The following is an 11,369-nucleotide window of genomic DNA, read 5'->3' as shown; positions in this document are numbered from 1 at the left end:
AACATATAATAACGAATTTGATAATAATTTATATATACACGTAAAATTTTTGTTAAAGCAAATATTGTCCCATATATATTGCAAGTATAGTTACGGTTAATATATATTTCTATTTATCTTTAGATAAATTTTATGGTATTTATAATTTGATGTTTAACTTTTGTCTAACTTATTTTTTATGACAAATTTTAAATATTTAATAATTATTATTTTTATATTTTTAAAACTAAATATTAATTTTTAACTATTTTTAATAAATTAAACAAATACTTTTAAGCACTATAACAATTACATTATCTGTATATATGTGTTCAAATTTATCTTTTCCGGTACTTTTAACAAGTGAGTTAAGGGTTTTAGTCAACAAAACTCATACACATACATTTTGTTTCTGCTAGTCATCAATAATATGTTTCAAATAGTTAATAGCTTTTGGTGGTCATCATATAAGGTTTTGTTCCATAAACTTTTTTATTAATTTGTAATCTTATAATTATATGTATGTAGGTTAGTATGTTTATGCTTGAAAAAAAAAAAAAAGACTGGTCTCACGCCTCTTACATTGTGCTTTCTGAATTATTTGTGATTAATGATGTGAAGTTTCGTTAGATGTACAAAACACAAAACTACAAATTTCCTTAAAAGAAGTACAGGAAGAGAAGAGTATTAGAACTTAGAAGTCAATGGCGAAATGGTTAGACAAATTTCCCAGTGGCTTATGATGTTGTTACTGTTGGGAACAGTATCAACTTTGGAATATTGTAAAGTGATCCTGTAACTTGGAAAGTGACAATTGCTTCAACATATAACTGATGATGTCCTATGTCAGCTGGTAAATATCACTACACTTCATGTTTGCAAAGTGTGAAAATAACAATTTATATGAGGATCTTGCTATAGTACTATGAAAATGTGTGGGTAAAATATGCTCCTTTAGTCAATTTCACTGTAAAAGGATAGATCAAATTCCTTGTTCAATCAATCATCTTTTTATTTTTTTAATTTTTTTTTTAAAAAGTATTTACCTCTATTGATATTAGAACAAATTCAACTTAATTTCTTTTTTCTTTTTTTAAAATTATGCATTAATTTTCTGAAATATATAAGTAATACACTACAACACATGTGTCGAGCAAAGATGATGATTTATTTTAAAAATTACAGCGATTTAAATTGTAAAACCGATCTCCAATAATTTACAGACGATTTTTAAAATTTAGGGATTAATTTTTGCCGTAATTTAAAAAATCGTTGCAAATTCCAAAATATAACACCATTTAAATAGAGCATCCACGTTGCTTTAATAGAAAAAAGTTTAATCACACTAATTTTATTAAATTTGAGATGTTATTCACCTCTTTTGAGATTTGAGCGAATTGAACCCAATTTCTTTAATTTCTATTTTATAAGTTCTCTTAAAATTTAAAATTTAAGTAATTGAACACTTTTATATACATATACTAAATTATTTCATCAAATTTGGCAGCAGAAGAGGTAGGTGTATAATATAATTCATGATCTGACTCATTTTCGTACCATTCATATCTAAATTGCTAATATTATTGAAGACAACTGAGCATGCATATATGTGACCCTTGTTCCGTTGTTGATATCCAAATAATTCCCCTAGCTCTGTAAATTTGTGGGCTCCCTTTGGATCCCCTTCCAAACAAAACCCTAAAGATATGCTTTTTGGACTTTAAACCTATCTATATATCTAGTATCTGCTATGTATGTGTTGTGTCACTTAATCCTCACGCTATGGACGTGAACCAAATTAAAAGTTCAAAATCAATCAAAAGATTTCATACATTCATGCAAGTATGGAGGGAAAGGATCATATGATAGGACTTCATTATTGGTGTGAAATGTGAATATATATATGAGAGAAAATGCTGAATCTCCGGTTGCAAACACCTCTTCTATCTCGATCTCTTTCCCTTGTTTCCCTCTTTATCATTTATCAATTAATCAGAGTGAAGGTCCCACACAGCCAAATATTCCATAGTAGTGTATGTGTTGAAGTTTAATTTTGGATATTTAAATACTAGGTTTAATTTAATCATGCAGCTTGGCCGGCTTGTATTGAGTTTAAATTTTGAGAATAATTTTATTTTTATTATTTGAGAGAGGGAATTATAATTTTTCGAGCTAAAATAATTCATTTTTTTTTTGTATTAGACTTCAAAAATAAGTAGCAAATACAATAAGAATGAAAAAGGGGCATCATGGACACTCAAATAAATCCAGTAGATTTTTTCCCCTTATAAAACCCTTACAATATCAATTTATACATATTAATTCAGTGGCTGGTCTCCGTAAAAAAATGTCTTGAAATATTATTTCTAGCGTAGACGTTATTTTATTTTGGGTAGGTATACTCTATGGTATAGACTATAGAGTGTCTCAAATAACTAATAAAAGAGAATATTAGAATTTTTCAAGTAAAAAAAATAATAATGTTAGAGAGGCAATTTCTTTTAACTGACATTACTCAAATTTTTAAAAATAATTTTTTTATCTTAAACTCTAGATTATAAGTGTCAGTTTTACTAAGGAGGCAAAGAGTTGTCTGAACTTTATAAGAAAAGCATCGTGATCAAGGTGTTGGATAAGCATTATGGCTACACGGCTCTTATGCATAAGCTTCAGATAGTATGTCGCATCAAAGGAAGGTTTGATTTGTTGGATGTGGGGTTTGGGTATTTTTTGGTTAAATTTGATATGGCTGTCGATCGTGAGAAAGTCATTCTTGGTGGTCCGTGGTTGATAGACGGTCATGATGTTGCAGTAAAGCCATGGGAGGTGCATTTTAGGCCATGCAAAAAATCTTTCGGATCAACGCTAGTATGGATTCGAGTCTTGTGACTTCCAATCTGGTGTTACCAGGAATAAGCAATGTTGCGAATTACTTTTGCAATAGGAGTTCCGGTAAAAGTAGACTTGGCCACTAAGCTTGCAGAAAGAGAAAAATATGTCCGAGCTTCTGTTCAAATTAATCTTTGGTTGCTTGTAATCAAACATATTATAGTGGAGGGTATGACTCATGAAGTGGAGTACGAGAGTTTACAGCTGATTTGTTCTAGTTGTATACGGTATGGGCATGATAAATCATTGTGCAGGGAGAAGGAGTCCTTGGAAGGAAACGGTGATTCTTTTGGTGATGATGGAAAAATAATGAAGTCCCGACACTAGTGCCACACAACAATCATGAGATTCAAAAAGAGGCTGAATTGGAAGCTCGCGATTTGGGTGAGAATTCTCGTAATTCGGGTGAGAAATTAGGAGTTGTTAAAGGAAAGGATGCAGTTACGGAATCATTGGCTCCTCACGTACTTGATGGTCATGTTAATGAGGCATGCATGAATGATGAAGAGGGCTGGCAACAAGTGCTGCGTAAGAAAAAATTCACAATAGGTCAGCCATCAGGTTTGAAGGACCAAGATGAAAAGCAGCAAAAGTATGGTTCGAGAAGGGTTCCAAGGCCCAATTTGCATGGTGATGGAGGCAAATCAATTGGCATTAGGATGAGAAAGCAAGAAAAACATGAAATTGTGCCATCTCCATCGCGTAGAACTCCTGCACGTCGTGGAATTTCTCTACGGAAGCGTCCGTGGCCTTCCTCCCTACAGAACTCGCCAGTTGATAAAAATGGTGGCGCAACGGAGGAAACCTTAGTAGATGGAAACATGACAGGTGCAGCATTAGGGGGTCCGAAGGTTGCAATTATTGAGGATCAGAGTGTGCCAGTACCGCAGGACAAACCACCTATTGAGGTTGGTGATTCTATTTAGAGTTTATGTTCTTATTTATTCTGTCCCTATTATTTATGGATAGTTTAAATATAATTGTTTGGAATATTAGGGGTGCTTCTAATAAGTTAGCCAAGGTGCATTGTAAGGAACTTGTTAGGAAATTTAGACCTATTTTCTTTATTGTGGTTGAAACTCACTCCCCTTTTCAGCATTTAAAATTGTTTTGGAAAAGGTTGGAGTATCACTCTGTTGGTATAGTAGAAGCAGAGGGGCATAAGGGGGGTATTTGGTTTCTATCCTCTATGAAGGGTGTTTGTTGTAAGTTCATTGATGCGTTTGATCAGGGTGTTACTGTTGAGGTTCAATATGATAATTTAGTTTGGAGGTGTAGTGGTATTTGTGGTAGTCCTCAATTTAATAAAAGGGTTCTCCTTTGGGATTATCTTGTTGCACAATCCATGGTATTTCAAGGACCTTGGATTGATCTTGGTGATTTTAATGAAGTCAAATTTTCTCATGAATCTAAGGGCTGTCAATTTTGTCATCAAAGAGCAGACATGTTTGCTACTTCATTAGGAGATAGTAGTTTGTTTGATTTGAAGACTATTGGGAAGCGGTTTTCTTGGTATAGGAGGGTGAAAAATTATGTTAACATGGCAAAAAAGCTTGACCGAGTCTGTATAAATAGTAGTTGGTTATCTATCTTTTTAGAGGCTTATGCAGAAGTTTTAAATAGGCTTCAGTCTGATCATTGTCCTATTCTGGTGCATTGTAAAGGTCGTCCTCAGCCTAAAGGGAATCAACCTTTCCGTTTTGTTGCTGCTTGGACTACTCAACCGGGGTATAGGGATATTGTGAATCAGTCACGGTGGTCTGGTAGTAGAGGGATTCATGGCAAGCTTTCGAAAGTCTAAAAGAATTCACTAGAGTTTAACTCGAAGGTATTTGATAACATTTTTGTTAAGAAATGTGAATTAGAGCAGCAGATTAATTATTTACAAAAGCGTTTGGAAGTGGTGGATAGCATTTATTTGCGTCAGAAAGAGCAATAGTTGCTTGATGATCATAATAATACTCTAGTGCAAGAAGAGCTCCTATGGTTCCAAAAGTCCAGAGAGCAGTGGGTAAGGTTCGGGGATATGAATACAAGATTCTTTCATATTCAAACTCTTGTGCGAAGGAAGCATAATAAAATTCATGGCCTTTTTCTCAAGGATGGAGTGTGGGAAACTGATCCAGAGGTTCTGAGTCAAGAAGCAGAGTCTTTCTATAAAAGCTTATTCTGTCATTTGGATGATGTTGATTTGGGTTGCCTTGGTGATGTGCCTCTTCCTTCTCTGAATGAGGAAGCTTGCAATAATCTTACAGCACCAGTTACTATGGAGGAAGTCAGAACAACTGTTTTTCACATGAACTCCTTTAAAGCTCTGGGTCCTGATGGGTTTCAAGCTTTCTTCTTCAAAGAATATTGGGAGATCATTGGTCTTGATGTTTGGAAGATGGTTAAGCAGGCATTCTCCAGTGTTACTTTTGATTCGAGAATGATGGAGACTTTACTGGTTCTTATTCCAAAGGTTGAATCACCGGTATCTATGAAAGATTTCAGCCTAATTAGCTTCTGCAATGTAGTTTACAAGATCATCACGAAGGTCCTTGTTAATAGGCTTCGTCCTCATCTTGCGAAAATTGTTGGCCCGCTTCAAGGAGGATTTATTCCGGGACGAGAAACTCCTGACAACATCATTATTGCTCAAGAAGTCCTCCACTTTATGAAGAAGACTAAATCAAAGAAAGGCACACTAGCCTTTAAGATTGATCTAGAGAAAGCTTATGACAGAGTTGACTGGAGATTTTTAGCTCATACCCTTAAGAGCTTTGGTTTTCCTATTCCTACAATTAATTTGATTATGAATTGTGTCACTGCTTCCTCCTTATCTATTCTTTGGAATGTGAATCGTTTGAATGGCTTTACTCCTAGCCGGGGTCTTAGACAAAGAGACCCTATGTCACCCTATCTTTTTGTATTGTGTATGGAGCGATTAGCATGCTTTATTAGTCATCAGGTTGATTTGGGCTTGTGGGAGCCGATTGCTGTTTCTAGAGGGGGACCAAGAATATCCCACTTAATGTTTGCGGATGACTTGCTTCTATTCTGTAAAGCTACAAAGAGACAAGTGCAAAATGTGATGTTGGTTTTAGAGACTTTTTGCAAAGCATCTGGGATGAAGATTAATGTGGAGAAGTCTAAAGCGCTTTTCTCCAAGAATGTCTCTGCAACAAGGAAAGAGATTTTCACTGGGGTATCCTTTATCAGATTTATCCAGGACTTGGGCAAGTATATTGGAGTTAACCTTAGCCATTCTAGAGTGACCCGTTCAGCTTTCAATGGTGTCTTGGATAAGATTCGAAGTAGACTAGCAAGCTGGAAAGGGAGTTTATTCATCGGGCTGGTAGACTTTGCTTGGTTAATTCTATTGCAGCCGCTATTCCCACGTACAAGATGCAGGTCTCTATTTTTTCCAAAGGAATCATTAGTAAATTGGAATCTATGATGAGGAATTTTCTTTGAAAATGATAAGTTGATAGAAGAGGACTGAATTTTGTTAGTTGGAAGGTACTAGTTACTCCAAAAAAATATGGAGGTTTGGGGATTAGAGATCCTTATTGTGTGAATATTGCTCTTTTTGGGAAGCTAATTTGGACTTTTTTCCAGCAGCCAAACAAGTTATGGGTCTAATTGTTGGATGCCAAATACCGATCATCTCTATATAATTGTTTTAGTTATCCTAAAAACAAGGGTTCTCCCATTTGGAGGAGTCTTTGCATGGCTTGGGAAGTGTTGAATGATGGGTTTGCTTGGTGTATTGGGGATTTGAACCAGAATTTTTGGTTTTCTAGCTGGAGGAGAGAAGGACGGTTATCTAACGAGATGGATTATGTTCACATTTCTGATTCGAATCTCCGGATACAGGATATTTGGTCGGTTGGTAGGTGGCATTTGGATACTCTTTATTCTCCTTTATCTCAAAATCTGAAAGGTAATATTCTCTCTTACAATCTAGATGTGCAAGCAGGTCCGGAAGTGGGTTGGTATTGGTTTGGGTCTGCTGCCAAAGTCTATGACTCACGCAATGGTTACTTGTGGTTGTGTTAGAAGCTTTTTGGTTGGGAGGAGCGGGAGAACTGACTTTGACTTTGGCGTCAGCTTGTTCCGAAAAAGTACAAGTTTTTAGCTTGGTTGTGTTTTAAGGAGGCTCTTCCTACTGCAAGTTTTCGCTTTAGAAGAGGGACGTCGTCATCGGATAGGTGCCCAAGATGTCTTTCTAACCAGGAATCGGTTTTACATTGTATTCGGGATTGCCCAAAAGCTCAGCTTGTATGGCATAGGTTGGATATTTCTTGTCATCCTTTGGATTTGAAGAACTGGTTCTTGTATCATAGCAGAGAGCATCCGTTCAAGTTCTTTTCGGGACTTTGGTGGATATGACGAGTAAGAAATAATGACATCTTTAATTCTCATGAAACTTGGCCTCCGAAAAAAGTGATTTGTCTGGCATTAACTTCAGAAAAGGAGTTTAGGAATATTTTTGAATTACAACATATGTCCCTTCCCTCTACTCTAAATGGTTTTTGGAATCTCCCATCCATTGGTACTTTCAAGATTAATTGTAACGCTAGTTATCTTGGTTCGGGTGATAGTGTTGGTTTTACTTGTGTTATTAGAGATTATAATGGGAGTTAGCAAAGGGGGTATTTGGGAATGATTGAGAGTAATAGTATTCTTCAAGGGGAATTGTTTGCTATTTGGAGAGGATATCTCTTAGGTTAGGATATGGGTCAACGAGATGTTATTTGTGAGATGGATTGTGTGGAAGCATTTAATCTTGTTACTAATCACCAAGATGGTTTTGGGTTTATTGATCCATTGGTGCTCAAAATAAGAGATATCATGCATTGGAATTGGCGTGTTGACTTTCGTTTGATTATGAGAGATGCAAACACGGTGGCAGATACTATGACAAAGATGGTGATGAAGTTACAACTTTCTCATGTAGAGCTTCCTTCACCTTGGGAGGAGTTTAAGAGTAGTCTTAAAAAGGATTGTCCCTATATTTAAGCAGATCTTTTATTTTATTATTTTTTGTTTAGTTTATTTCAGTTACAAAAAAATTTTAGATTATAAATCATAAACTTTTAAGCTAAAATTCTAAATGATAATTTCTAAAGCTTAAATTTTCTAATAAAATGAGAATTTTTAAATAAAAAAAATTCATTAATATTAACTAACTAAACATTGATTCCAAATACTTATCTAAAAGAAATTATTAAACGTCAATTATTCTGAACCCCTAAAACTTAATAAGTTAACATACACACATTTAAAACAAGCTATAGTTATACAACAATATATAAAAAAGGTGAATGTTTTTTTATTCTCTTTAAAATAATATATAAGTTATTTTTTTTGATGTATTATATTTTAATTTGGTGTTTATTTTAATTTAAATTACTTAATCTCATGAGAGTTAATATTTTTAGAAGACATTGATATCCCAACAAAAAGAAAAAACAAGACACTCAATAAGACGGTGATGGTTGGAAGGCGCAACGATGACGAAAGATAGAAAAGAATAGTAAACGCAATTAAAAAATTATTAAAGAAGTAATTGTATAGTATTTTAAAATATTAAAATTGTATCTTGTTTTTTTTTTCTTCCAAATCATTTTTCAAAAAAAAAAGTATCACGACGAACTCTCTCTTATTGCGTTTAATCTTTTTCACTCTTTCGATGGTTATTGTACCTCCCAATGCAAGCATCACTGTCTTATTAGGTGTCTTGTTTTTGTTCTGTCGTTACCATCTTCCAAAGATATTAACTCTTATGAGATTAAATTAAAATAACTCAGATTAAAATAAACACCTAATTAAAGTATGACACATCAAAAAATATAATTTACATATTATTTTAAATAGGATAAAATTTAAGACCAATTCTATGGTGCTTTTTGTTTGGTGTCTAACTTTTGTCTAAATTACTTTTTATAGTAACTTTAAAAAATTTTAAAATTTTTTAACTTTTATACTTTTAAATTTAGAATTAATTATTTTATCTATTTTAATAATTAGACAATATTTTTTAGGCAACATAGCAAACACCAAAATTTAAACAGGTAGAATAGCATTCATCTTAATCCGAATCACAGTTAATTATAATTAGCATAGTTTATCTGTTGTCCCTTGACTCTCATGTGTTGCATGCAAATACATATAAATACACAGAAACAAATTAGGGTACACGTGAGGGATCACAGGCAATATAATGATGCATGATCCCTCAAATCTCTGAATATGGACGAACATCATAAAGTCAAGAAAATGAAAGCCTATCCGAAAGAGGGAAATGGCCGTTGGAGTCTTCAGCTTTGCTTAGCTTTACGCCATTATCTTATGTCCCGTATATTATTTTTCTTACTATATATATATGATGCATATCTCGCCGTTCTATATACTTCATTCCCCTCGCACCCTTTCATTTTTTCCCCCTTTCTTTAATCCCTTATTCCTTAGCCTTTCACAGCCACCTTCCTTCCAACAACACATGCTGGTGGGCCCACATCCTTCAAACATTATATTAAGACAATGATCGCAACATTTGGAGGTATTATATGGGTTGGAATCGGAAAAACAACGACTACATATATATGATAAATCTTAATACTTGCACAAAACTTAATTATACATAAACGATAATGCTAAAAAAACAATAACCTCCTAAAGTTATTTTATTTTCGTTAATATTTATAAATTGAAAATTTTATTATATCTAATTTTAACTAACTATTTTAATGATAATAAAAAAAATACAAATAAGATAACTGATAAATACAAAAAAAATTAAGTATTTTAAATTGATTTTTTATTATTTGTCAAATTTTTTATACATGAATTGGTTGCTCATCATGTAACATTATTTATCCAAGTTTTGAAGTGCTGTATAAAATCTTATCACATGCATGGTAAAATTAGACCAAAATTTAAGGCATAATAATTAGAATATAATAAAATAGTTAACAAGAAGAAAAGTATTTGAAGTTTTAAGCAAATCAAACAAATAATTACAAAAGTTGATTTATTAGCAAAATGTTAAGTTAAGCTGTTAAAAAAATTACGTACATGATTCAATTATTTATTGCGTCCTCTTTATAATGCACATACTAAAGGCCAATTATATAGTTAATAGTTGAAGCCACTTTACTGCATATATACTCCAATATTATAATATATTACATTTTTAGTGGTGATTAATTCTCTTCATTGCCACTTGGAAGTTTAAAGTTTCTACTTCTTTTGGTAATATTACTTCTATAATATTTCTGTCAATTCCCATTGGCAACATTCAATTCAAATTATATAAATAAAATCAGTTTTCCAAATCAATCAACCTTATTAGTTACTCATTTTGCTCATTATTATATTTTTTTTAAAAAAATATTATTTGTACAGTAAAATCAATAATTATATATATTTATTTATAAATATATGTATTGTTTAACTTATTTTTTATGTATATTTAATTTTATATTTATATATATTTTATACTAATAGTTGATTTTAATATATATTTATTAATATGGTTGATTTTTTTAAAATGTTTTTTTTTTTCAGATTTCCTACGCTTAGTTTGGTGATTATTTTAGGACATAAAAACAAAAACATTGAAAAACACTGGTTGAGACAAACATATTTAAAGAGGTTTATTTCACTTTGTCACTGTCATATCCAAAAATCTCTATAATAGAAGATTATAAGAAGTTTCTTTTTGTCTGGAAACTTGATTACTATACATAGAAATTTAATATCATGTTAGAATCATTTTTTTAAAAAAGATTAAATTATATATTAAGTAAACATATATATAAATATTTTTGTATCTAATAATTTAAACAAGCATTTGCTCTGCGGAAAAAAGATTTCTTATAATCATCTTCATCTTCATGTTCTTTTTTATTTTTTTGGTATAATTTTCATGTTCTTTTCTTGGATTTTTTCTTTTATTTTTTGTTGCGATGTTCTTTTCTTGGATGCTTCTTAATTTTTTTACACCAATAATTTATTTTTCTTTTCTGGAGATAAGAACTATATGAGCCCTGAATGGGGATTTTTGGAAAGAATCAGGTTTCTACTTTTTTTTTGGTATTGGAGGTTTCTACTGGTCAATGTTATCAAATAGTTACCAGGCCCTCTTACATATATGTACACGACGGAATGGATTATTCTTTTTGGTATATTGATATGAATTTTGGTATAAACTTCCTTTTTTGGGGGTCTAAGAAATTTATTTTGGTCATGAGGTCGAATAATCTTAAACGGTGTCATGACTCATAACTTAGAATTGATGGACTTCACTAATAAAGAAGATTTGCATTTAAAAGTTCAGCCCATCTGTTCCAAATTATGGGCTATGCTTTCTCTAGTTCTATTTAATACTCCCGTCTTGTCTCGTGTAGTCTCTGTAATACCGTCAGCAATATCAGTTTGGCCACCACCAGCATGAGGGGTGGTTTTGTGAGGGGAGGAGCGTCTCGTCCACACTCGCCGAGAGAAACGATCAG

Source organism: Arachis hypogaea, chromosome 14, assembly GCF_003086295.3.
Source record: "Arachis hypogaea cultivar Tifrunner chromosome 14, arahy.Tifrunner.gnm2.J5K5, whole genome shotgun sequence".
NCBI lineage: Eukaryota > Viridiplantae > Streptophyta > Magnoliopsida > Fabales > Fabaceae > Arachis > Arachis hypogaea.
Note: the sequence above shows the minus strand (reverse complement) of the source record.